The sequence below is a fragment of the Chionomys nivalis genome, chromosome 13 (genome assembly GCF_950005125.1).
Source record: "Chionomys nivalis chromosome 13, mChiNiv1.1, whole genome shotgun sequence".
In the NCBI taxonomy this organism is placed as follows: Eukaryota; Metazoa; Chordata; class Mammalia; order Rodentia; family Cricetidae; genus Chionomys; species Chionomys nivalis.
The window spans coordinates 11,377,874-11,404,783 of record NC_080098.1 but is presented as its reverse complement, the minus strand read 5'-3'; the positions used below and the strand labels follow the sequence as shown (position 1 = coordinate 11,404,783).

At 40.7% G+C, this 26,910-nt stretch overlaps 1 protein-coding gene across 2 annotated transcripts in view; it reads left to right on the top strand.

Annotated features, from left to right (window-relative positions):
• Positions 1 to 26,910, top strand: part of Kiaa1217 (KIAA1217 ortholog) — a 789,026-nt gene that overhangs the window by 330,540 nt on the left and 431,576 nt on the right. The window contains exon 1 of one of the 2 annotated variants that reach the window (XM_057787136.1): positions 9,484 to 9,589. The exons of the other annotated variant lie outside the window; for it this stretch is intronic. The gene's annotated coding sequence lies outside the window, so the exon portion shown is untranslated. Of the gene's footprint in view, positions 1 to 9,483; positions 9,590 to 26,910 lie in introns of those variants that run through there. 2 annotated transcript variants of the gene reach the window in all.

Genomic DNA, 26,910 nt, shown 5'->3' with positions numbered 1-26,910 from the left:
TTACGTTTTTAGTGTTTCAAGGAGAGCCAAGCTGCTTGTTTGTCCCGGCCACCCAGCTAGTTTAGCCCCAAAATAACCACACAGAAACTGTATTAATTAAATCACTGCTTGGCTCATTAGCATTAGCTTCTTATTGGCTAACTCATATTAATTTAACCCATTTCTATTAATTTGTATATCACCACATGGCAGTGGCTTACTGGCAAAGATTCTAACCAGTATCTGTCTCAGACTGTGGATCCATGGCATCTCTCTGAGTCTTTCCTTCTCCCATCATTCAGTTCTGTCTTCCCTGCCTACCTAAGTTCTGCCCTATTAACAGGCCAAGGTAGTTTCTTTATTCATTAACCAAGAAAAGTAACACACAGAGAGGATTCCCACATCACTTTAGATTGGACAACAACCTCTATCATCCATCTATCTCTAGAATGTCTCATTTTCTTCAACTAAAACTCCCCATATTTCCCCTCCTGTCCCTAGAGACCCACTGTACTGTCTTCCCTGTGAATCTGACTGGTTTCGTTACCTTAAATTACATAGAACCACATAGTATTTGGGTTTGTTTGGTTTTTTTTTTTTTTTTTTTTTTGGTGGCTAAATAATCCCATTTGAAATAATACCCTCAAAATAATTCAAATTTTAACATATGTCAGAACTGCTATCTCTTTAAGGCAAATAATATTTCATTATATACATACAATAATACATTCACATTCTCTTTATCGAATCATCTCTCTTTAAATTTTTGGAATCCACATTCATTTTGGCTATTTTAATAACATTACTGTGTATTCTAGTCCCTGCTTTTTCTTTAGCATAGACCCAGAAATGGAACTCCTAAATGACAGCAGTTTCTGCTTAATTAGTTGGGTAACTGCCACGTTTCTTTTCTTGGTGGCTGTGCATTTCACATTTCTCCCATCAACATACAAGGATTCCAGTTTCTATACTTCCTCCCAAATCTCATTGCTTTTGTTTTCTCAAGCCACCAATCCTGGTGAGTGTGAAGTGGTACTCACGGCAATGCCAAGCTGCTGTCCCTCACTAATGATGATGCCGAGTGACTGTTTATGTGTTTATGAGCCTTGAACAAGTGTGAGAATTCATGATCTCACATTCCAAGAATGGAGCCATTTCTTAGTTCCCTACTGTCCCTGGGTGTTTGGCTTTACTTACATACAGTGTGTGTAGTGTCCATGGGACACAGGGAAAGTGTGACCCTTAGCCCTGTTTCAAACACTCACACTGAGCTTGATGACGGAACAGGCACACAACTTTCAGGGTGTTTGGCAGGCACACTTCTCCCATGCTCTCAGTGGTTAACCACACAAGCTAGCCTCAAAAGCTTAGCACGTCCCCGGTTTTATTCAATTTTCCTCACTCACTCCTTAATTTACTGTTCTTCCCACCATCATTAAATTAGAGCATCTAAAAACCTGTGGGAACCAGAAAGAAATCCTGCTGAAGCTACAGAAAGCAGCAGATTATTTGCTCTCTTGTGACATGCCATTGAATTAAATGTCACCCCGCATTTCAACAAGTGTCTGCGAGTTAGGGAGCGGCCTCTTCTATTTTAAGATTTGGTTCTTACTGACCTGGAAGTTTCAACGTATTTGATGCATTATAGTTAAAAGCAAGTTACTGTCACCTCTCTACACTACAGTGAGAGAAGAAGCAAGCTCGCCATTGGAGGGCTGGAGAGATACTTACTTGGTTTAAATCCCCACATTGTATTTCTTATTAGGAGGATTTAAAGCAAGGGCAGAATTTCAGAACCTTTGCCTCTTTTGCATTTTAAAATGGGTAAACGGTCATACTGCTTGGTTAGGCTCAAAGATTTATTTAAAGGTCACCCCTACAGTATCACTACTAAGAAATAATGGTGACTCAAGGCATTGTTTTCAGGTGACTGTATTTAATTTATACCGTCAATTATACCTGTATACGCCAGCCTAAGAAGAAAAAGTGTACCTCAGGATCCTCCTCTGAAAGCATAGAATTTTTCTTTATGCTCCAAACTAACGGGATTCCTAAAGTGACACAGCAGAAGCTGGCTGTGATTACAGAGTTTCAGCCCCCATTACAACCTGGCCGTCTGACACGTTTGTGTTTAACTTTCTAGATGGCTTGCAGTTCTACTTGTTGGTTCAGATAAGTCAGCCTTCTATATGTAGGAGGGTTTTGCAATAAAAAGAAGAAAAAATCCTTCTTGGCATTGGCAACTTTATAGCATAATGAAGCAAATCCCAAGTCATTTTCAGATTCCTTTACAATATAGAGGCACAGATGGGTGATATCGTAGTGTAAAGCGACTTTTCCTGAAACCATTAAAAGTGTTTTTGAAAGAATCCTTAGAAATTGGACTGGCTAAATCAAGAAATCTTCATGCCACATTTAACTTAGAAGTTGAGGAATCTGAACTTGCTAGCCTTTGTCCTTTAGCTAAGACACAAGAAATGCTACAAGGTAAGTTCAGCCCATAGATTGATAAACAGCACTCCAAAAGGTCTCCCTACAGAACCAAATAATTGTATATTAATAAATTACCAAAGCCTGTTGTAATCCAGGTAGTCAAAGAGCTGCAGACTGCCCTCATTGCCACCATTTTATGTAGTTAAGTTAGACTTGGCACTGGCTGTTTGAGAAACTGAGTCTCACCTCAAGCAATTGAATGATACAATGTTCAAATTTTAGGATGATATAAATTTGAGAAATTGTTCAAAGCTAGCCTGGGAGTCGGAACTCAAACATCCAAAGAGTTGGTCAAAGAATCCATATTGCAGACGGTGTTCATAAAGGCAGGAATCTGAATGAAATTCACAGATAGTTTTAAATGACTTACAGACTGGACCTTAGCAAACAACAGATGTATCTGTCCAGCTATGGTTTTGTAAATAAAGTTTTACTGGCACACAGCCTTGCTTGTTGGTTTACATTTTGTCTGTGAATATTTCCATGTGCCAATAGCAAAACTCAGTTGTTGAGAAGAGGTCATTCTGCTCAGAAGGATTAAAATATCTACTCTATGTTCCTATATAGAAAAGATTTGCTGAAGCTTGCTACAGTATGTTCTGCTAATGGAAAAACTGATATTAAACTAAGACAAAATAGGAAATTGGTATTTTATAACCATTATAATTATGCCCTTTGATTCATTGTAAAATTGACATTTTATAATCATAAAGGTGCCTTCATATTCATGATCTCATTTGAATGTTGAAACAATCCCGTGATGCATGAGGGGAAACACTATGGAGCCTTCTTCTAGGTGATCCAGCTCTGAGAGCTGAAATGATTTCTCAAGGTTGTAATGACAAGTCTGCATGTTCTTCTGGCAGGGTGAGCTTAGACACACACTGCCTACTTGTTTCTCTTGACAGCTGCTCAGCAAACAAGATCAGGAGGCCAGGGAAGGGCAAAGGTCAGGAAGCTCCAGAGAGGTCCATGTGCATTTCTTGTACTGCTTGGGTAGCGTGGCAGCCATCATAGGAAGCTGCCTCCCATGTGGCTGTTCTGCCATCTGCTCCTGTACACAGGAGGTTTTCTTCAATACAGGGACTGCTGGGTTCATTGGTCACAACCCCTATCTTATCTGGGGACTCATCTATGGGGTCTGTCACACAGGATTCAAAATGGAAGACACTTTCCAGGTCACTGCTGTGACTGAACAGGTACACACATTAGTTAAAGACAGATATTTTGTCTTACACAGAAGTCGGGTTCTTGGACCAGATGGCCTGAGTTCAAATACCAGTTCTAGCATGTATTATCTGTGAATTCTTTGTGAGTTTCTAGACCTCTGAGTGCTTCAATATACTCAGCTATAAAACGAGTCTAATAATAGTACTACCTCGCAGGCTAGGGATGACATAGAACAGCATTGGTGTCAGCACTGGAGATCACCACTGTCCACACCTACCGTGACTGGTGGCATTTGCATGCTGGGAGGCACCTTTATGGACTTGCACAGGGATTCTGATGTCCTCACATCCAAGAGTAGATATGAGTTGTTGCCTGCCATTTCTCACCCAGAGGACCTCTTCAGGCTAGGGAAGAAGGTAGAATTCAGGAAAGTTGACACCATAGACCTGAACAGCACATACAACTTGGAAGATACTGATGGTCTCAGCTTTAGAGAAACATGGTAATATCCTGGAAAGGTGGCTCTCAGCCTGTTCAGTCAGTCGCAAGGCTGGGGAAAAGCCTAGTTGGAGAACCCTCGTCATGTGCTGTTTCCTTGAAAAAATAAGAGGAAATATCCATTTATAAATGATCTTCCGTGTTTAGAAGATGAGAAAGTTGGCCTGTTTAAGTTAGCGAGGTAAACAAGCCAGTAAACACACAGAACCAACCAAACCAACCAACCAACCAAACAAACAAACAAACAAAGCAACTTGTGCCGTCAGGAAATAGACAAGACCAGACAGGCAAAGAGCAGCTCTGAGCATGGCTTGAGTGAGCCCAAACACACAGGATCCCCTGAGAGCCAAATGCCAGAAGCCATCATGTACAGTGTTCTACAGACCAAATCCAGGAGCTGTCACAGAGGTCAGAGGTCAGAGGAGACCAGGAAGAGAGTTAGGGGAGCAGTTAGCGGGTTTACTCAAGCGACAGTTTTGAATATCATGTTCACTCTTTTCTTTATGAATCCTATCAAAATACTGAAATTCCCAAGCTTTTAGTATGTGAGGTTTGGACATCTAGTTGTAAAAGGCTCTGGGGGCACATTGGTCTGAGGAGGAGCGAGGGAAGGAAACACAATGAGCCATTCGGGAGGAGCTGGGTATGGTGGCACACACCTGTTATTCTTGAACTCAGGAGAGGTGGCAGGCAGGAAGCTTGGGAGTTCATATCAGCTTGCTATATTATTAAGACTCTGTCTCCAAATAACTAAACTTCAATAGCAGCAACGACAAAAGTAGCTTGGGACAATGTCTTCATGCCGGCAGAAGTAGCAGTGATGAGTTTTGGTAAACTTGGCATTTCGAAAGAGGAGAAACCTTTGCCTGCTTTTCCTACTTTGCTGAGCAGAGCTCATGACAGTGAGATGTGGAGATCAGAGAGCCCCGGAGGACAGAGGTTGGCCCAGCACATGCAGACTAGACGTAGTCTTAAAGGAAAGGCCGGTGAGACTGGACTCTTGTGGGGAGATACTATACCACCACAGGGCAAAGGAAAGCCAGCGAGTTGAAAGGAAGGTGCGTCTACGCCTGGTTGGCTGGGAAGCAGATACCACTTGTGGTGGTTCGGATCCAGACTAGAAGGCAGGTTACTTGTTGGACGCAGAAGAGAAATTGGCCATGTGGAATAAAGTAGTGTTTGCAGAAAATATTCACACGGGTGTGGGGCTCCTGGGATGTGGCCACGTTTGTCCTATAAAGGTGTTCTTCTTAATGGGTCACTCACAACCCAAGAGATTCTTTGGGATCCAGCGGCAGCAGCTTTGTTTTCTTTAGACTCAAGCTACTGATAAAATAGCACAGACACTGCAAACCCCCCTTTTGCTTTTTGTTCAAATGCTAGGAAACTCAGAAATAAGCTCCTTTGTCTCTGGTCTTATTATTAATTATTTTTTATTTTAACCTCACACAATTAATCCTAACAGAGTATTATTTTGCCAACCAATTTAGGTACTTTTAGGAATAAAGTTGTTTTGTTTTTTTTTTTAAGTGTGTCAAACCTCTTGTATTCTGTCTTTCTTCTGAGTGATGGTTCCAGGCACATTTGGTGCTAGCTGTCCAAGCAAATGCTTCTAGGTCAGCTCTCTTTTGTCTATCTAAAACAAAAATATCCCATACCACATGGACTCTGGCTGTATGTGGCCTAAGGGTTTGCTATGCACTGAGTGACAAAGGGTCTCAGGAAACTTCCAGTGAGTGGAGAAGACAATTAACGAGCCACATGGTGTTTCAGGCCTCCCCCTTACATAATCCAGCTTCCTTCATAGAGATGAACAAATGTTAGCACAGCCAAGCCAGTCTGTGTTGGGAGTGACGGGGGAATGTGTTTACCTCAAGTATCACAGCTCAAACCAAGCATGGCCAAGACACAAATGGCCAAAGTGATGAGTGACATGGGTTTGATGTTCTCAGACAGATTCACCACACAGCGTGTGAAGCGCAGATAATGTCCGCAAAACAGAAGAAACAAATGGAGCACCTAAGGTACAGCAGCAGTGGGCAGGAGTGGTCCTCCAGGGACCTTCACACTGGGATGCAGGCTAGAGCATCTCCCAGGGCCCAGTGAGTAAGACATATGCCTGCAAATTGCTTTTGTGAGGGTCTAGTTTTGGCCTTGCCTGAAATTTTGAGCCATTGCTCTAAGGTAAAGCTCAGAAACATTCCATTTGAGAGGTTTCCATATAACTCTATAATCTCTTAGAGCCTAGAGACAGTTGTACCAGCAACAACCACCCCAGGTATCCCAACATTCAGTTCCTGTTTTATATATTGTATGTATGGGGGTTTTTTTGTTTTTTATTTTTTTTTTATTTTTATTTTTATTTTTATTTTTTTTGCTTTTTCGAGACAGGGTTTCTCTGTGGTTTTGGAGCCTGTCCTGGAACTAGCTCTTGTAGACCAGGCTGGTCTCAAACTCACAGAGATCCGCCTACCTCTGCCTCCCAAGTGCTGGGATTAAAGGCGTGCGCCACCACCACCCGGCCTGTATGTATTTTATATAACTGTACATATATGTATTGTTTAGTCTACATGAATGCATATTATATAGTTGACTATATGGATCCATAATACATAATTACTAAACATATTATGTATATCTTATGGATACTTAATTATTGGCTTGCATAATATATTCTGTACATGCATGTATATAAATGCATATAAGTGACATATATTTTATATGTGCATTCATAGACACAGACATAGTCTGTATACAGATATGTATGCACATGCATAGTTGTGTGTGTATCTAATATATATACATATATACATACGCACACATACATTTATATAAATACAAAAGTCTCTCATTGGTTGTTTCTCTGGAAGACATTGGTATAGGCTCCACCTCTTCCCGTAGCCTGTTTCACAATCATTGCTGATTTTTTTCTGTCTTTCATAAGCTGCTCTGGTTATCCAGGCCCTGTTGGAAGAGACAGGCATGCTACACCTATATACAGTGTGATCCCTGCTAAATGCTTCACCCACTGGGTAGGAAAAGCACCTGCTCTAGACAGCTTCAGGATTCAGTGGCGTTTCTTTCCTGGCTTGCCAGGCTCCAGTGCATGGCCAAGTGCCACAGGCTCAGCAGCCATGGTGTCAGTACCCACTTGGGACCAGGCTGTATTGCTGGTGCCCATCTCTTCGATAGGGAAACCTGGATGATGAGCCTTCACTCAGCAGCTACAGGGCTGCTAGGCTCTGACACACTGTGCTCGGCAGTCTACAAAGAAGCCAGAGTTAGCTTTTTTGTTAATCTTATTCCTGAAAGAGACTGCAAGGAAGATTCCGGAGAGAAAGGAGCTTGGGGCAGCTTGAGGAGACATGACTTTGGATGAGATGGAGAAGCCTTATGCTTCTCCATCAGACGCCTGGCATGTCTGATTTGGACAGGATTTTAAAGAGTGAAGGGGTCACTTAAGTTTCATGCTTTCTAGTTCAATGAGGCAGTGAAATTCGGGAAGGCACTGGCCTCTCATCCCCACAGGTTCCTGTTCTCATTAAGGGTTACTCCCAGGTTCTCTGGGGTTTAGTGGTCTAAAACCACAAGTGGGATCCCACTGGGGACCTTCAGTTCCAAGTCAGGACTTAAGCTGCCGACTCTGGTGGCTTTTAGGACTGTGCCAGGTTTGCTAGGTAGTGTTAAAGCCGGGGAAATTTGGGGCAGATGAGGTGAGGAGGTAGGTGTTTGTGTGTGTGTGTGTGTGTGTGTGAGAGAGAGAGAGAGAGAGAGAGAGAGAGAGAGAGAGAGAGAAATTACCATTTACCAGATGAAGGGAAGGGCAGGTGTGTTATCTGAGGCCGTCTGTATTGCCTTCTGGTTGATCAAAATTATCCCAACTTTATCAGTTAAATGACGGGAATGGTTCTTCCTCTGGGGAAGGCATAGTTCAGTTGATTCCAAAATTTATACTCTTCCTGGCCTCTCATTCTCTCTTGATGCAGGGCTAAGTAGCTGCACATTTATCAGGGCATTTGCGTGCTAAGGCCATTATATGATCACAGATTCCCAGAACGCTTTTCTAGTTCCTCGAGTGTTTGTACAGTTTCTCCCTGAGGGAACGTAGAATAATTGAGGTTGGAAACAGCTTAACCCCCAAGTAGTAAAAATCACTGACATGGGAAATGAAGAGGGAAAGGGGTCACCCTTAGTGCAGAAGGGGCTGCATGCTTCTAGTGGGCTCCTGTGTGTTCAGTTGGCTAACGGACTGTTTTCAGCCTAAGGAAAACCTGCCCCGTGAACACACCTGAGTTTTACATGTTACTGTCAGCCTTTCAGAACACCGAGTAATTACAACTACTCAGAAGGAATGCCAGGCTCCTTTAAAGTTAAAATAACACAATCCCAGATTCTCAACACACAGGTACATGCATGCGTGTACGTGCATGCGCACACGTGCACACACACACACACAAACACGGAGAGAGGGAACACGCATACACATATACCCCACACTCCCTTATACAGGCATAGAGCTCATCTATTATTGGGTGCCACACAGCAGCCCCAAGAGGTATGGAAAATGCAGTCTTCTGGCTTTTCTCTCTTTCCACAGTGCTATTTGTGTTCTGTAAACAGTAGAAGTGTTTCTGTAGGTGGACATTCATTGCACGGGCCAATCTTAGACTATAATCTAGGAATGTGCTAAGGCAAGGAAATATTTGCTTGTACAAATGCCTGGAAGCCTTACATGGCACGAGCTCCATAGTCCTGTAAATCTCACATCTGGCTTATTTTCACGTCCTGTACCTGAGTGGATGGGGCTGTATTTACATTCGTTTTCCTTTTCTAGTCCTCCAGCATCTAGTCTGAACGTGCTGGGGACGTCTCTGGGTGAGCTTGCCTGTATGCATATTTCACATTCCTGGTTCCAGAATCTGCAGGTCCCTGGCGTTAGAGCATTTACCATTGTCTTTGAAACACCTTTCCATTCCACAGGAGTGAATGGGCGATGGGGCAGCAGGATGCCTTTGTTTAAAAAACAAAAACAAACGAAAAACAAGTGCCCCCCCACCCCCCCTGCACAGCCCAGCCCAGCCCAGCACTTTCTATCCAGCTAAACTCCGCACTGTCACTGGTTGTTGAGAAGTGTAACTCGTAGGATAAATTTTAGAATTTGCTGCCCCAATAGGTACCATTCTGGAGCTGATCTTTCTTGTTTTCTTTTTATTCGGGGGTGGGGTGTCTTCCCTGCCGTTTAAAATGTCCAAATCCTCCCGCTTGGCTAAATCCTTCTTTACTAGCGCGTCTTCTAAGCTGCCGTCCTCAAAGAAGGATGATTTAAGCAGCAAGTCGAAGAAAACCAGCCTAGGTGAGAAGACGGAGAGGACTGGAAGTGAAGGAAACTTGGAGAAGCAGGTGCAGGCTGTGGCGACTCCAGCTCCGCGGAAGGCAGCGGCTCACAAAGGTAAGTCTGCAGGTAGCGACTGGCCTCCAGTCTGCCTAGAAACTTTCTGCTTATTAACCCTGACCGGTAACTGGCATAGATACAGGTACGGCAGGGACCCAGCGTCGGTGCTCAGCTATATTCGTGGCCATGCACCCTTTCCCAGTACACTGTAAAATAACCAGTCTTTATAGTTGTGGAAGAGTAGGTGGTTTAATTGAAGAACGATGAGAGCAAAGCTGGGGGTTGTGGTTTCCTTGCAGATGAGGGTTTGTGTTTGCATTCTATACCCTTTGATAATCTGATCATGTCTGCATAAAGTTTCTTACCGTTGCTTTATCTACATGGAAAGAAATAGAAAAGTCTCCTAAAGCCATGTCATTAATTAGCGGAGAAAATCTTGCATGTTTAATTATTGGCAGTCTCTGTTTAAAATGATGCTTCTCTGAAATGCTAATCTAACAATGAATTTCTTTGCCAAGTGAGGCAAAACTTCCTGCTAACCTTGTTACCTGGATAAGTCTCTCCGAAGTGTGTTAGGATGTGTCGCTCAGCAAGAGTACTGTTAACTATTTGACCTGGAATTGAAAAATGTTGACCTACTGAGAACTTCTATTTTAGTGTAGATAATCACAGAGGGCAATTAAATAGTATTTTAAAATTCTAATACCAATTTCTCCCACATTAAATTTCTAAGAAGTATTTTTACAGTGCTGATTTTATACGTTTTGAGCTCTTGTCTAACAATATAATAACTTTGTCCTGAAGAAAAAGTTTTTATTTTATGCAGAAGAACAAATTCATTTTGTAATTTCAGTCCTGGCCTCTTCTGTTTAAAAACTATTAAGAGAAATATATAATGGTATATTCTTGTGCTGTATGCTATTTCAAAAATGCAAATATCTTTCTGGGAATAATTTTTCTTCATTACCTTTGTTTTTGTTTTGTCCATTTGAGCAATAAAGTGTTTGTATATAGAAGCTGGAGCCAAAAGATTTTGTAAAAAGTCGTGCATAAAACAAACACGGAAAATCTTTAGAAGTATTGAGAGAAGTTGTTGAAGAGACTGAATTTTGGCTGCCTGAAAAGGAAATTGTGCTATGGTAATATCCATAAGTATTCAATGAAAAAGAATGTCAACCTTTCCCCACCTATAGGATGTTCACATGTTTATAGTGCACACAGCTGTGTCTATTTGATATATCAGGAGGACCTTTACACGAGTCTAAACAAGTTCTTAGTCCAAAGATTATTGATCATGCTGACCCTCTTCTGGCCAATTTGAGGATGCGTCTGAAAAGAATTTGTAGGTGAAAATAATGTTTGATAGCAGTTGTTTAGGGACTTTGCATCTGCTCAGTTGAGGCCCCCTTCTCTCCATTGACTATACCTTGTATCATGTTGATATAAAATTAGCCATCATACCTTCATATCATATAGTATCCATAGGAATGTCTAGTTGTTGAAGAGCAATAGAAATTCTGTAACAGGATTATGTTAGGGTTTCATTGAAGTGGTGTCATGTGATTAAGAAATCCAAGGCAAAAAGGAGGTTGGGAGGTACTGGAAGAGAAAAGGGAAACTTTGGTCAGAATGTAGATAGATAGATAGATAGATAGATAGATAGATAGATAGATAGATAGATAGATAGATGATAGATAGATAGATAGGTAGGTAGATAGATAGATAGATAGATAGATAGATAGATAGATAGATAGAAGATGAATAATAAGTAATTAAATACATAGAAAGACTCCAAGGCCAGAACCAGAGAGATGACTCATGGGTAAAGTTGCTTCATATCATGCCTACTGTCTTCAGTTCTATCTAATCCCTGCCAAGGACCCACATGGTAGAAAGAGAAAACTAACTCACACAAGCTTTCCTCTGACCTCCCCACTTCTGCCCCGATACACAACACACATGTGTGCACGTACGCATGCACACACACACACACACCATAAATAGATAAATGGATGTGAGGATGAATAGATGATAGATAGATAGATAGATAGATAGATAGATAGATAGATAGATAGATACATAGATACATAGATAGATACATAGATACATAGATACATAGATAGATACATAGATACATAGATAGATGATAGATACATAGATAGATGATAGATACATAGATAGATAGATGATAGATAGATAGATAGATAGATAGATAGATAGATAGATAGATAGATAGATAGATAGATAGATAGATAGATGTAAAAAAGAAAAAGAAATCCTGGGGATGGAAACACGGTTCAGTGATTAAACACTGGCCTGGCATATGAGACCCTAGAACAAACAAACAAACAAACAAACAAACCCAAGTCAGACATAGTGGTCCATGCCTATGATTCCAGTATTGGGAGGCAGAAGGATTGTAGAAATTTTGAAGCAATCTAGCAAGACCCTTTCTCAAAATAAAGAACAATCCCAATGTTCAGACAAGTTCAACAATCAAACATGCCATTGCGTTTGCATTTGAGTTGCACTATGGCCTTGTTGTCCTCACAGAGATCTTGGCTTTACAGTTTAGAGAGTTAATTGCATTTGTGCCATGAGTGTGCCTTGGTCTTTGTTACATGTCTGGTTTCTTGTTACCCAAGTGCATTTTTAATTTTGTTTAAAGTCTGAGTCTCATCTAGTCTATTTCACAAATTACAGCAAGACTTCACCTTCATCTGCTTCAAAGGTCCCGTCCTCTACTCTTTAGTGTTATAATCTATGTTTTTATTTCACATTAAAATATTAATGTCATGTGCTGTTACCATAACTAGGTCTTTCATAGTTTATCTGGTGGCCAGTTCTAAACGTTGAAAATTAGCAAAGCACATAACAAAGATGACCTCATAAATATTTTTCATGGCTAATGCATGACTGCTGTGGGAGCATATTCTGCTCCTTCAGCCAATAGCTTTTAAGATACCAGCCCACTTGGGGCATGGTCTCTTATGCTATAAAAGCAGCGGTAACTGTGCGCCCGGTAACCGAACACCCACTCTCTTGCTTCCGGGTTCCGGCTTCCACCTTCTAGACTCTGTTCCTGTTCACGTAGAGTACTGTTGTCTAGGACAGTTATCTGTAAGTTTTCTCCTTAAATAAGTAACCCTTTTAATATTCATAATTCTGAACTGGTGTGGGATTGTTTTGTGACTTGCATCATCTCAAGACACCTAATGTTGTCATTGCCTCTAGTGGTTTTAACATCTTAGTCTTCTTCTCTGTGGGGCATTTCCAATTTCTCCAAGGAAAGAAACACCTTTCCGTCCCAAATGTGTTTCTGTTCCCTTCGGCCACATTGCCTGCTTTTCCTGCCCAGTTTCTAGAACACAAACTCTTTGCTCCATTTTGCTGAAATCACAATCCCCAGAAACAGAGATAAGGCCGAATGGGAAGAAGACATTCTGCGTGTTTGCATGTCCCAAATACCTTTCTTCTCTGTTAAAGTCCTCATGGTATTCTGAGTGGATATGGTTTTCTAGATTGAATCAGTAGCCCTGGGCCACTCGCGCATTCATGCTTTCTTTGTAGGTAAAGTTTTTCCTCTTTCTTTCAAAGCTTTCATGATCTGCTCTTGATCTTTGATATTTCAGAACTTCTCTCAAGTCTTTGAAAGTGCTGGGGTTTTTGTCCACTTTGACTGGATCTTTAATGGGCTCTTTCAAGTCCAAGGGTGCCCTTAGCCTAGACTATCCTGATAATTCTTAGATGACTTATCTGTCTGTATGTATGAACCTCTAGTAGTTGACTGGTGTTCTGTGATGTTTATCTTTACTTATATTTTTAATTCACATTTTATCTTTTGGATCTTCTTAATTTTATTTTCCAACTCCTCCCTCTACTATATAATTATGATCGTTGTGCTGTGAATGCCTCAAGAGTGTTTGTCACTCTAATTTTGAGACCACAATACATGGCATTACTTTATGTGTACAAGGTAGTCAATTAACATAGTTATCATTGCCTCTGCTGCTTTGAGGGTACTGTGAAATGATTAACCTCATCGCTGGGATGCTGCTACACTTTTCATTAATAATCAGTGATCCATGTGGATCCCGGAAAATAAGATCCAGGCCGCCAGTGATCCGGATCATAGCATTCATAACTGTCTCCCTTAAAGAGCTTCTGCCGTGATGGGAACCCACCAAATGGAAGATTAGTATTAGTGTGCTCTGATACAGGCTAGGTCTTTCCAGTTCAGGGTATGAGTTAGTATCGGAGGACTGTGGAGACTCTTCCCTTCTTCTGCTCAGATATATTCCTCTTTATGGTGGTGTAGGATGTGCTGCTTTCATTGGTTGAATAAAGAGACTGCCTTGGCCTTTTGATAGGGCAGAAACTTAGGTAGGTGGGAAAGACAGAACTGGATGCTGGGAAGAAGAGCAGAGTCAGGCAAACGCCATGAAGCTCCGGCCTGAGACAGAACAGACATAGGTTAGAATCATTCCCGGTAAGCCATGACCTCGTGGTCCTACGCAGATTATTAGAAATGGATTAGATCAAGATGTGAGAGTTAGCCAATAAAGGCTAGAGCTAATGGGCCAGGCAGTGTTTAAATGAATAGAGTTTCTGTGTAATTATTTTAGGGCTAAGCTAGCTGGGTAGCGGGACACAGCCCGCCCCTCATCCTACAACATGATGGCACTGTTCTGGCTTCATTAATTAATTGATTCCTATTTACTTGGATGGTCCTTGCATTCGAGCCTAGGGCCAGATACTGCTAAGTAAGTGTTCTGTCATTGAGTTGCATTTCAACCCTTGATTTATTATTTTATTATAACAACCATTTATTAATGAATATGTTTGCTATGGCACATGTGTGGAGGTGAGAGGACTACAATGCGGAGCCAGTTCTCCCATCAACCTCTACATGGGTTCCAAGAATCAAACTCATTGTCACCAGATTCCTGCAACAAACACTTTGCCCATTGGGTCATCTCATTAGGCTTAGCGCTTAACTTTTAAAATTGTTTTTCCTTAAGCTACTTAAAATAAAGATACTTATTCTTAAAAGTTGACATGGCTTCCAACAAGGTGTTTGAAGAAACAGTCTCCCTCTTTTTATGCATTTGCTGTAACAAAAAAAAAGATGGTCATGGTGACATTTAGTCTCTTGAGTTCTACCAGTGTGGTCATTGCAATCGGAAGCGGCCTTGTGGAGTCTTATGACTTAACGCTATTCCTGCACTTATTCCTGCACAGATTGAGAAATTGAAACATAAAGTCTGAGACAGTCCCCCCAGACTATTAACCAGGAAGTCATAGAGCCAGAAATCTAATTCCATGATTTTTTTTAATTAAAATATAATTACAACCTTTTTCTCTCCCTCTCCTTCCTCCAACTCTTCTATGTATCACCCTTCACTACCCTCAAATTCATGACCCCCTTTTCTTTAGTTGTTATTGTTACAAATATACCTATATATGACTAGATATGGACATATACCTATACCTATATATGACTAGTAAATGAACCTGCTGAGTTCATTTACTGTTGCTTGTGTATGTATGATTTCAGGTCAATCCCATTGGTTTTGGATAAGCAATTAGGGGGCTCACTCTTGTGACTGACTAATTCTCCCTCTCTCATCAGTCATTAGTTGCCTATAGTTCTTTATTTAGGGATGGGACCCCATAAGATTTCTTTTTTATACAACAGCATGTTTATTGGTGCTGCCATTGTTCAGGTCTTGTTTAGGCAGCTATATTGTTGAGGTGTTATGGGTACAACTTTCCTGTGATTTCTAGGAAGAAATGACATAATTTCCCAGCAGGCTTCATGGACCTCTAGCTCTTAAAGTGTTTCTACCCCCTTTTTCTGAACTGTTCCCTGAGCCTTTGGTGTGAAGGTTGTCTTGTAGGCATATCAACTGGGGCCTGGTCACAGCCAGTTGTCCTCTGTATTTTGATCAGTTGTGACTTTTGGTGATGGTGTCTGTCTACAGCAAAGATAAGACCTTTTAATGAAGGGTGAGAGATGCATTCATCTGTAGACATAAGGATATGTACTCAGAATGTGGGTAGGAACTAATTCCGTAAGTTTTACCTCCTGACCTTTTACAGCCGACCTCTATTCTAAGGCACCTTTCTATACAGAGCAAACATCTGCTCATGGAAGAAATGAATAACGCTAGCCAAACTTAGCAACTATTTGGTCTGGTCCCTGAAAAAGAAAACCGTTTGGTGACATTCTGTAGCTCAACACAAGCCCTTTGGAGGCAGGAGTGGAGGTGCACTCCCCTTAGACATCTATGCCAGAGGCCAAGGAGGGAGAACTGTAACTCTGGGGTCAGCCTGGGAGACAGAAAAGTAGGAATGAAAGGAGATGGGCTTCTGAGCTGAGCCATTCTCGCTTCTTATCTAGCATGTCTCTTTCTTAGACAAAACCAAGAAACAGCAAATGAACAAACAAGTTTCAGAGTTACTAAGTGTGTCACAGTCTGTGAATGCTATTCTAATATGGAAAAAGCTGTTGTATACATGAATACCACTATCCTAATTAATGCCTACATTCATGATTACAGAGGAACACACAAGTTCCCTCTCTCTCTCTCTCTCCTCAAACAAGTCAAAAAAAAAAAAAAGTCTTTTCCCATCACACATGACCTAATGGGCCAAATGCAAGCCTGTAGGCCCCAAATCACTCAACTCTAATTCTGTTCTGACACAAGACTCCCTCTGTGGCCTTGAGCAAGGCAATTATCCTTTCTGACTGAGTTTGGTTGGCCATTAAAGAATAATAATATGTGGTTTCTGGGAAAAGGATTGGTGTGGATTAATGGCTTAGTTAATGTGTGTCTGGTGTTTTCAAGAGTCCATGCCCTACATAAGTGATTGTAGTCAAGTACAATGAGGTCTCTGTTTATCTCTGAATGCAGAAGAAGGTAAAGGCTCACACTCTCACAGTATCAGGCACGTAACCATGCCAGAAAAACACCATTATGATTCCCGGGTCACATGCCCTATACTGTTATTTATGACCAAGAGGAAACCTCACAGGCTCTTGTTTACCAGAGAACCTGCTGATTTTAATTGCCTGTGGAAGCCTGGAGCCTAATGTTGTCTACCTCTATTAGTCAAAAATATTAATTACCAGAGCACAAAAATGTCTTCATTTTCTCTAGGGGGGGGTACGAATTCATTCTGAATTCTACTACTGTTTGTGATGGTGTTAGACCCAGGAACAGTGGAATAATGGAGAAGGGGGTCTTTGCTTCAGGGAGGCAGACCCTCAGTTGGGTGTACTGGCTGAACTGTGTTTTCTGATAACACGCTAATAATAACGGCAAGCAGTTTTTCCGCTGGTAGGCCCTGTACTTGGTTACTTGGTCTAGTATTGTCTAGAAGTGATACATTTGTGCTACTACGCAGCATGTCCATTTCTTTCTCTGATTGCCTTTGGGATCAATTTCACCCAATATTTGAGAAGAGCTGATAGCTAGAGGACTGTTTCTAATTCAGCAAAGCATTGGTAACCCCCCTCCAACCCATTCATTCATAGTTTTGGCTCATCATCAATGCCAGTGAGTTCAGATTCCTGCATCCAGCATCTGTGCTGGCCAATAAATTCCCCTTTATCCTATTAAAATGTGCATGACTTCCTTTGCATGGCTGTTTTACAAAAGAAAATTCAACCTTTTGAATGCTTCTTCCCGGTTACTTCAAGCCAACTTTTCTCTAACTAAATATAGCATGAGATATGACTGTGTGAATATTTAAAATAACTCTTACATCTGGAGTTCTCTTTATTTTCCTCAACCAACCATACATATGCTTCTAGGACCCGTGAAAAGCAAGAGTGGTTTTGTTCTGAGATATATATATATATCACATCTTAAAGTTAATCTGAGATTGCTTTTGTTTAATGTAGATTAGTCTACGTTGTGTACAGAGATCAATAACTCACAGGTGTAATACCTTCACAATTTATCTTTCCCTTTAGAAATAACACAAACGCATGCACACACACACACACACAAGCTAGAGTTACTTCTTTTTGTCTTTTAGGTCAGTACTTCCATCTGTCCATACATCCTGAGTGAGAAAGACAAGACCTGATAGATGCCTCCGGGTTAACTCACAAATCTTCTCTTCTTTCCTGAGAAGTCCACTTGACCTTGGATAGATATATACTATTTCTTGTGCTATGTGACTTACTAGCTCTCTGTCTTTACTTGCTTATTTCAAGGCCAAGAAGAATGGGTATTGATCAGATTATCACTGTGCCAATCCTTGACCAAATTAATGCTGGAAAATTGCGACCAGTGTCTCCTATTGGGTTCTTAAACAAAGCTTTGTTCCTGGTTACTCCCAGGGGACTAAATAAATGTGTTTCTCCCTTAAAAAAAAAAACTAAAAAGGAAATATGACTTTATGTTTCTGTTTTAACTAAAATTTTGAACAAAAGCAAGAAACTAAAAACCTTAAAAGACACTCTTTTCCAAAATCTTTATTATTGAGGGCTGGAAAGAGAGCTCAGCAGTTCAAAGCATGGGCTGTTCTTCCAGAGGATCTGGGTTCATTGCCCAGTAGGGTTCAGATCATCTGTAGTTCCAGGGGATCTGACACCTTTTTCTGACCTCCTCAAGCACCAGGCACACAAGCGGTTCATATATACACACGCAGCCAAATCATCCATACACATGTAAGAAATTACATTTTTGAATGTTTATATTATTCACTAACCCTAAAACAGGGGTTAGTAGTCTAGTGATTTTTCCTCTATGTGACCTTAAGAGACTGTATAGGAACATAAATAGATTTCTTTTTCAATTCTAATAAAATGTTTTATTACCCAAACTACATTTTCATCTTCATTCCTTGTACTGTTTTAACTCTGCATGTTTTATATATTCATTCACTCTTACATCTTCAGTTCTGATGGACCACTTTACATTCAAAATACTTTCCTTTTATTATTCATTTAAGCAACTACAATGTGGATAGCTGAAAAATGACCAGAATTAATATAAATTAAAGGACAGAAAATATATTGTCACTTTTGGGGAACATATTTATAAAAGTTCCTTAAATGAAGAGATGATATCCTTCTAGCATCAAGCACTGCCTGTGTTCTTGAAAACACTTTATCTCACTTGGTGACTCAGGAGCAGATGATTGGGCCTTGGCCTGTCTGTCTGCCTAGCAGATCCCTCTTTTCTGGAACTGCACAAGGCCAGTCTTAACTCATTGCCAGGTATGGGCAAAGGCAGTGTCTGGGAATATACAAGGATGGGGAAAACAACAGTTTTCTCCTTAGTGATGCTGGTCCTCCTGGCTAACTATTGGGCTTCCTGAGTTAATAATCTCTAGTCTTAAATCTAGCCAGAGGTCCACCTGTGGGGTTCTCTTACCCTTTTTTAATGAGAAGGCAACAGAAGTGTCACAGGTGTTCAGGTTATTTAATTTTTCATGTTTCCAAAATGTAAACTTATATTAGCAAAATGAATTACAAGTAACTATAAATAAACATGGATTCTCTTATGGAAGAAATTTGGTTAAATGTATATGTTAGAAATATATATATATTTACATTTTATATTTATTGATAACTTATATTACAAATATAGTAAACAAGTTAGATTTTTTTTTTTTTTTGGTTTTTCGAGACAGGGTTTCTCTGTAGCTTTGGAGCCTGTCCTGGAACTAGCTCTTGTAGACCAGGCTGGCCTCGAACTCCCAGAGATCCACCTGCCTCTGCCTCCCGAGTGCTGGGATTAAAGGCGTGCGCCACCACCACCCGGCACAAGTTAGATTTTAAAGGAAGTGAATTATGGAGACATTCAAATTATAAAGATGCTTGTAACTGACGGATAGCTTACATGCATTATGAATAAATAATATACAGACATATGGTATTTGATATATCCATTGCATGGAAATATACTTAAATTTTTCCATTTTAATATATGCTAGACACATACTTGCTAGACATTTCTCAAGCCAATTTAAAAATATTTAATAGTAGTTGCTTTTTAAAAATATGATCCCTGTAAGGCCTTTACCCAATCAAGATCAAATCCACAACTGATCATTTACTTTATGTCTGGTATTATCCAGAATTCTGGAAGCTTAAAGAAAGTAAAGCATTGTTTTGCTCTGAAAGGTTGGATTCGATGCTTTTCCCCTTGGTGGGACAGCATCCCTGACAAAAGCAACACAGGAAGAAAGTTTATTTGTATTGTGGTTTGGTGAGCTACAGTTGGTCGTGGTAAGGAGAACATGGCTGTTTGGCAGTTCTCAGCTGTGGTGGTGGGACTGTCCACGTGCATACACCACATGGACACGCCTCCTTAAAAAAAGCTTTCCCAGGGCTGGAGAGATGGCTCAGGGGTTGAGAGCATAGGCTGCTCTTCTAGAGGACCTGAGTTCAATTCCCAGCAACCACATGGTGACTCACAACTATCTACAATGAGATCTGGTGCCCACCTCTGGCCTGCAGCCATACATGCAGGCAGAACACTGTACACATAATAAATAAATAAATCTTTTTTAAAAAAAAAAAAAAAAGCTTTCCCACACGGAGTTAACCATGAACCGATACATGAGCCTATAGGGCATTTCACATTGAGTCCAAACAATGCCCGAATTATCCAAATATTGAAATGAAACCTTGCAATAATTGATGTACAAAATAATGAATGTAGGAAAGAAGTAGAGCAGACTGTTTTCCCAGGTTGAATCTGCCAGGTTGGAGGAGAGGAACAATCATCAAAGACGATGCTGCATTTTGGAAAGGGCAAAGGGCCCCAGGGTGGCAGAAGCCAGAGGGAAGGAAGTGAAGTGAAGAACAATGGAGGGAGGGCAGGATTTTCTGAATGGAATCTGTGTTGAGCCTTTCACTGCATCAGTGGCTATGTACTGTCTCGCTTCTGTGGACCACGGGCCCTTCTAGGCTTTAAGATGCAGGCCGTAACATATTGAGGCTGGGGTCCCACGGGGCATAGCCATGACCTGACAAGAAACACCTTAAGGAAGAAGGGGTTTGTTTGGACTTACAGTTTAAGGAGGGATATAACCTACCGGGGCCGGAAGTGGCCTGCACAGTGGATAAAGGAACTGTCAAATCAGCAGTCAAGAATCAGAGGGAGATGAACGGTGGTGCTCGGCTCATCGTCTTTTTATTCAGCCAAGGGCTGGCCCCGTGGATGATACTGCCCATATTCAAGATGAATCCTTCCTCCTTGTTTACATTTTTTTCTGGACTCAGCCTCATAGACACACCCAGAGGCATGTTTCCATGGTAACTCTAAATCCAGTCAAGTGGATCGTGAAAATTAACTCCCACCGCCATGCTCAACGACAAAAACTGAATGATAAAAAATGATAGGGGAACTGAAGAGATAAAAAAATTCTGTTTGTAAACTTCATGAGGTGTGTCTCATAAGGGTTCATAGGAAGTGTCAGATATGAGGTGAAATCCAAAGATCAGAGCAGGGTTTGTGGTGAGAAATACATGGTTCACACTTAAATTATGCAATTGGATGGACATCTAGAGGTACAGAGAACATAAAAAAAAGAATGTGACCCATGGTTGAGAAGATTAAGTGACCTTAGACTCCGGAGTATTCCCATAAAAGGGTCAAAGCAGAGATAAAACTCAAATATGAAGCATCATGTATACAAACCTAAGAATTTTCATTCAAAACTAAGGCCATTACAAGTAGATGCATTCATACCCCTCAGTTGTTGCAAACAAACGCCCCACAGAGGATTTTCTTTGAAAAAAAATTCAAATTATGTGTATGTTATGTGTATGTTACATGTTTCTATATATCTGCCACCTGCCTGTAATGCTCATGGAAGCCAGAAGAGGGAGGCAGATAGCCTGGAACTGGAGTTGCAGGTGGCTGTGAGCTGCTCCACATGGGTGCTGGGAACGGAACCTGAGTCCTCTGGTGAGCAATTCTCACTCTTAACTGCTAAGCCATCTCTCCAGCCCCAATATACATATTTTAATTTTAGGTGGTGTCAGTCTTGTCATCTGGCCTACGACGTTTTGTTTAATTTAATTTGAAAAATTTTAACTGAATTAATCACAATTGAAATGTCTCCTACCATGGTCAAAGTATGGCTTCAGGTAACAACAACAACAAAAACCATTGTTTATTGCCAGAGGTACCCTTTCTACACTCAGAGACCCAGCAAAGTAGAGGAATTACGGAACATTCTCTTCCTTCTAATCTCCTTTGTGATTTCCTAATTGCCCCCACATAATTATATTTTCATTTGTTAGTCCTTATTTACCTTCATCTGTTCCTAAGAGTTTCTGATTTTGATTCTGAACTTGTTTCTAAGGTGAGGACTGATTTGCTATTTCAGTTTCCAGCACAATGCAATGCCATCTTTTTTTATGATGAGCCCTCTGTTTACATTGTAGTGATTTGTGAAGAGGAATCGTGAATATTTAAAGATGCTACACTAGGAAAATCTCTGTTCTATTTATGCCCTACTTAGTAGAGTTATTTTGCAAAGGTTTTTTGAATAGCTATAACCAGAAGAATCATCAACAAATCATAATGGAAATTATACATAATAGAGAATGCCTTCCCAGAGGACAAAGTTAAAAACACTAAATTTCTTAAAAATACCACAAATACTTTTGTGATGCCTGCTTGTTCTGGCAGGAAAGAGACAAATTCCTCTGAGGCAAACCCAAGAAAACTTCAATGTGGGGATATTAAGCAAAACCCAGAATTGTTACGCACCTTGGTAGTGGTCTCTGTCAAGCCTTGAGGCCCGGGGAATTTTAATAGGTACATTTGGAGGACAAGAATGATCTACTGAGGCATAACAGGAGCTGTAGCACAATCAGAGAAAGAATAAAACACCTGCCCTGCAGAGGTAGACTTTGAAGAAAATGTTGATTTCACCTCAGCTCTAAGTTCAGAAGAGTAAAAGAAGGGAATATATGGAAAATGGCCAACCATCTGCTTTTCCTCACAGCATGATGGCATCTTCAAGGTCAGGAAAACCATTTGATATCCCATGGAAACATACCTCTGTGTATGTCCTGAGGGTGTTTCCAGAGAGGGTTTTTTTTTCAAAAAAAAATTATTTATTTGTTATGTATACAATATTCTGTCTGTGTGTATGCCTGCAGGCCAGAAGAGGGCACCAGACCTCACTACAGATGGTTGTGAGCCACCATGTGGTTGCTGGGAATTGAACTCAGGACCTTTGGAAGAGCAGGCAATGAGCCATTTCATTGCCTCTGAGCCATCTCTCCAGCCCCTCCAGAGAGGTTTGATTCAAGATGGATGATCCACCCTGAATGTGGTGTCATTCATTCCAGGGACTATGGTCCCAGACTGAATAAAAAGAAGAGAGGCTAAAGAGATGACTCAGTGGGTGAAGTAGTTGCTGTTCAAGACTAAGATTCTGAGTGACACCAGAATTTCATAAGAAGTCGGGCATGGTGGTACATGCTTGCAATCCCAGATCTAGGTGGCAGAGATAGACAGATTCCCAGGACTCACTGGCCAGCCAGCCTAGCCTAATTCAGAAGTCCCATGTCCTAATGAGAGTCCTAATCACAAACTCAGGTCCCTAAGGAGTGACATCTGAGTTTCACTCTGGCCGTCAGAAGGACACGCATGTGTGCACCAGAACACAACTGTGAAAATGCACACAGACAAATAAAAACTGGAAGGAAGGCAAACAGCTCCAGCAGTCACCTCTCTCTACTCTCCGACTGCAGTGTGAGGCCTGCTGCTCTGACCCTGTCATGATGAGCTGAGCACACTACGGACAAAAGAAATGCTTCCCCTTGTTAAGTTGCACCTTATCAAGTATTTTGTCACAATAATGAAACAGCAGGCCATGTGTGCTGCCCCAGGGATTAAAACTGTATTATTAAAAGTTGGGTGGATAAAAACCAAAAGTCAAGTGCCAAAAATTCTGCATAATCACTCCCAGTTGGCACTGTCCAAAATAGCTTAGAAGCAGAAATATAAATCATCTCTGAGATAATTTACTTTAGGTGGCATCTGAGAATTCCAACAGATGGAAGTCCGTAGACATGCACAGACAGGAAGCATTTGATAAGCACAGAAAGACATCAGTGACCATGTGCAGGGCCCTGAAAGGGAGAAACACTCCTTTATCAGATCTGAATACATTAGTGATGTTAGAGCATATGAGGTATGCATTGAAGTAACAGATTCTAGCAACGTTGACTTGTTGTGTTTTTAATATGTATTTTATAATAATGAAAAAAACTATAATTAATAATTAAAAGTAGAAACTCCATAGATTTGTTAAGTGCCATACCAAATATAATAAAAAAAATTTGGTAAATTATTGTTTTAAAAATTGTTATTGCTATTGTGATATAACACAAAGCCTACCTGTGTATATGAGACTAAGCCTGACCACAACTGTGTGTGCTGCAGATTGTTGAACATGAGATGTTGTACCACACAGCTCTCAGATCTCTTAATCTTGTATATCTGAAATGTTTTAGTTATTATTTAGCTATTTGTCATTTCTCTCCCCATTCAACCCAAGACAGCTACCATCCCACTCTGTGTTCCTATGAATAGAATAATTTTAAAGCTTCTTTATTTTATTTCATATGTACGTTTGTTTGCCTGAATGTGTGTGTGTATACTGTGTATACCTGGTGTCCACAGAGGCCAGATCCTGGAACTGTAATTGCAGACAGTTGTGAGCACATTACGATTGATGTCAGCTTAACCCAGTTCTCTGTAAGAGCAGCAAGTGCTCTTAACTACTGACACATATCTCCAGCCCCAAGTTTAACCATTTTAGACAACTCAGAGAAGTTGAATGATTTAATATTTGCATTTTTGGTTTTGTTTTTTCGAGACAGGGTTTCTCTGTGGTTTTGGAGCCTGTCCTGGAACTAGCTCTTGTAGACCAGGCTGGTCTCAAACTCACAGAGATCCGCCTGCCTCTGCCTCCCAAGTGCTGGGATTAAAGGCATGCGCCACCACCGCCCGGCCAATATTTGCATTTCATAACTGGCTTGGCTTATTAAGCCCAGGGTCTTGCAAGTTTACTTATGTAATCACATATTAAAGATCATATTCCATAGGACTTTGATTTGTATGTTTTTAATAATTGGTAACAATAGGCATTATATTACGTATTTATTGGCCATTTGTATATTTTCATTGGAATTATGTCTACTAAAGTTATTGATGACAGGTTTTTGGTTTGGATTATTGATTATTTTGGTTTAGGTTACTAGTGTTATTATAGGAGCTCTATATATTTAAAAATTAACTCTTTATCAGATACATAGTTTATTAGTTTCTTCTCATGACTGTGACAAAATGTCTGACTCTACCACCTTCAGTAATTGTTTCAACCCTAAATCCTAACCTCTAACTTTAACCCCTAGCTTCTACCATAACCCTAAACTCTATCCCTAAATCTAACCCCAACCATATCTCTAGTCTTAAACTTAACCCGAACCTAACCTCTAACTAAAACCTAACCCCTAACGGCTAATCCTAACCCTACCTCGATCCTTTCAAATCTTTTTACCAATGCCTTTTGTAAAGCCTGAATCTCTTGACCTGTTATAATTCTAAGAATTTCATTGACTCACATGTTGGAGGAGGGAGCTGCTTGTTTGTCCTGGCTGCCTGGGTAGCTTAGCCCCAAAATAACCACACAGAAACTGTATTAATTAAAACACTGCTTGGCCCATTTCCTCTGGTTTCTTCTTGGGTAATTCTTACATCTTAATTTAATCTATTTCTATTCATCTGTGTATCACCACATGGCAGTGGCTTACCATAAAAGATTCAGCATTTCTGTCTCTAGCGGCTCCATGGTGTTCCTCTCTTTCTCTGTCTTTCTTCCTCCCAGCATTCAGTTCTGTCTTTCCTGCCTACCTAAGTTCTGCCCTATCAACTAAGCCAAGGTAGTTTCTTTTTTCTTTCTTTCTTTCTTTCTTTCTTTCTTTCTTTCTTTCTTTCTTAAAAATTTCCACCTCCTCCCCTCCTCCCACTCCCCCACTCCCTCTCTCCCTCCCTCTCCAGTCCAAAGAGCAGTCAGGCTTTCCTGCCATGTGGGAAGTCCAAGGTCCTCCCCCCCTCCATCCAGGTCTAGAAAGGTGAGCATCCAAACAGACTAGTCTTCCACAAGGCCAGTCCATTCAGTAGAATCAAAACTCAGTGCTATTTTCCTTGGCTTCTCAGTCAGCCCTCATTGTCAGCCACATTTAGAGAGTCCATTTTGATCACATGTTTCATCAGTCCCAGTCCAGCTGGCCTTGGTGAGCTCCCATTAGATCAGTACCATTGTCTCAGTGGGTGGATGTACCCCTCGCGGTCCTGACTTCCTTTCTCATGTTCTCCATCCTTCTGCTCCTCATTTGGACCTTGGGAGCTCAGTCCAGTCCAAGGCAATTTCTTTATTCATTAACCAATGAAAGCAATACACAAACAAAAGGAACTCCTACACCACTCATATAACCTCTGGTCCTTATTCTGCACATATTTTCCAAGGTATGAAGTTTTTCCATTAATGATAACTTATCTTCCTTGGATATTATTTGGATGGTGTGTAGATTGCCTTCATGGAGAGGTACTCTATCTGTTAACTTATCATAACTTTTAAACAGATTTTGATGGTTAAATTCAACAGTATGAATTCTTTCAGATAATTTCTCATCACCCTTTGACATGAATTGAATTTTGTCTGTCAAATTAATGTTATTCCTTTCAACTGTATTAATTTTTCAGCTAAATTTTGATTTTTGATGCTATTAATCCTGTCAGCTAGTTGTTCATTATTAGTCTGTAAAGACTGCATTATTTCTCAAAGTGCCTCATTCTTGGCTCTGTTATCAAACCACTTTCTTAAGGATATAACCTAAAAAACAAAGCTAAGTCCCAAGATCAAATAAATTGATGTATCAGAAAAATCACACAAGCCTTCCAGAATATCATCCATAGTATAAGCAGAAAGGTTATGAAATTCCTGGGTGGTGATATTGTCTGTCATTATATAACTTTCAAATTTACTGATTTATTTATGTAAATGAATGTACCTTGTTATGAGTCTTTGGTAAATTGTTGCAGGTGTAATGATCTTTATTAGCCAGCACGTGTCACAGTTGCAGGTATGAGAAACCCGCAGTGGCAAGACAAGCTACAACACCCGAATTACTTGGGACTTAATTAATTAATTAGGAGCAGTGCATTTGTATATGTAGGACTGAGTTGGCCAGAATATCAAGGAGCCCAAAACTTGCCACCAGTTGTGAACTATGAACAGAGCCTGAGCGTGGCCAGTAAATGAGGCAGCATGGATCCTGGGTGCAGACAGTAGATGAGATAGTAGGGATCATGGTGGGGGAAAAG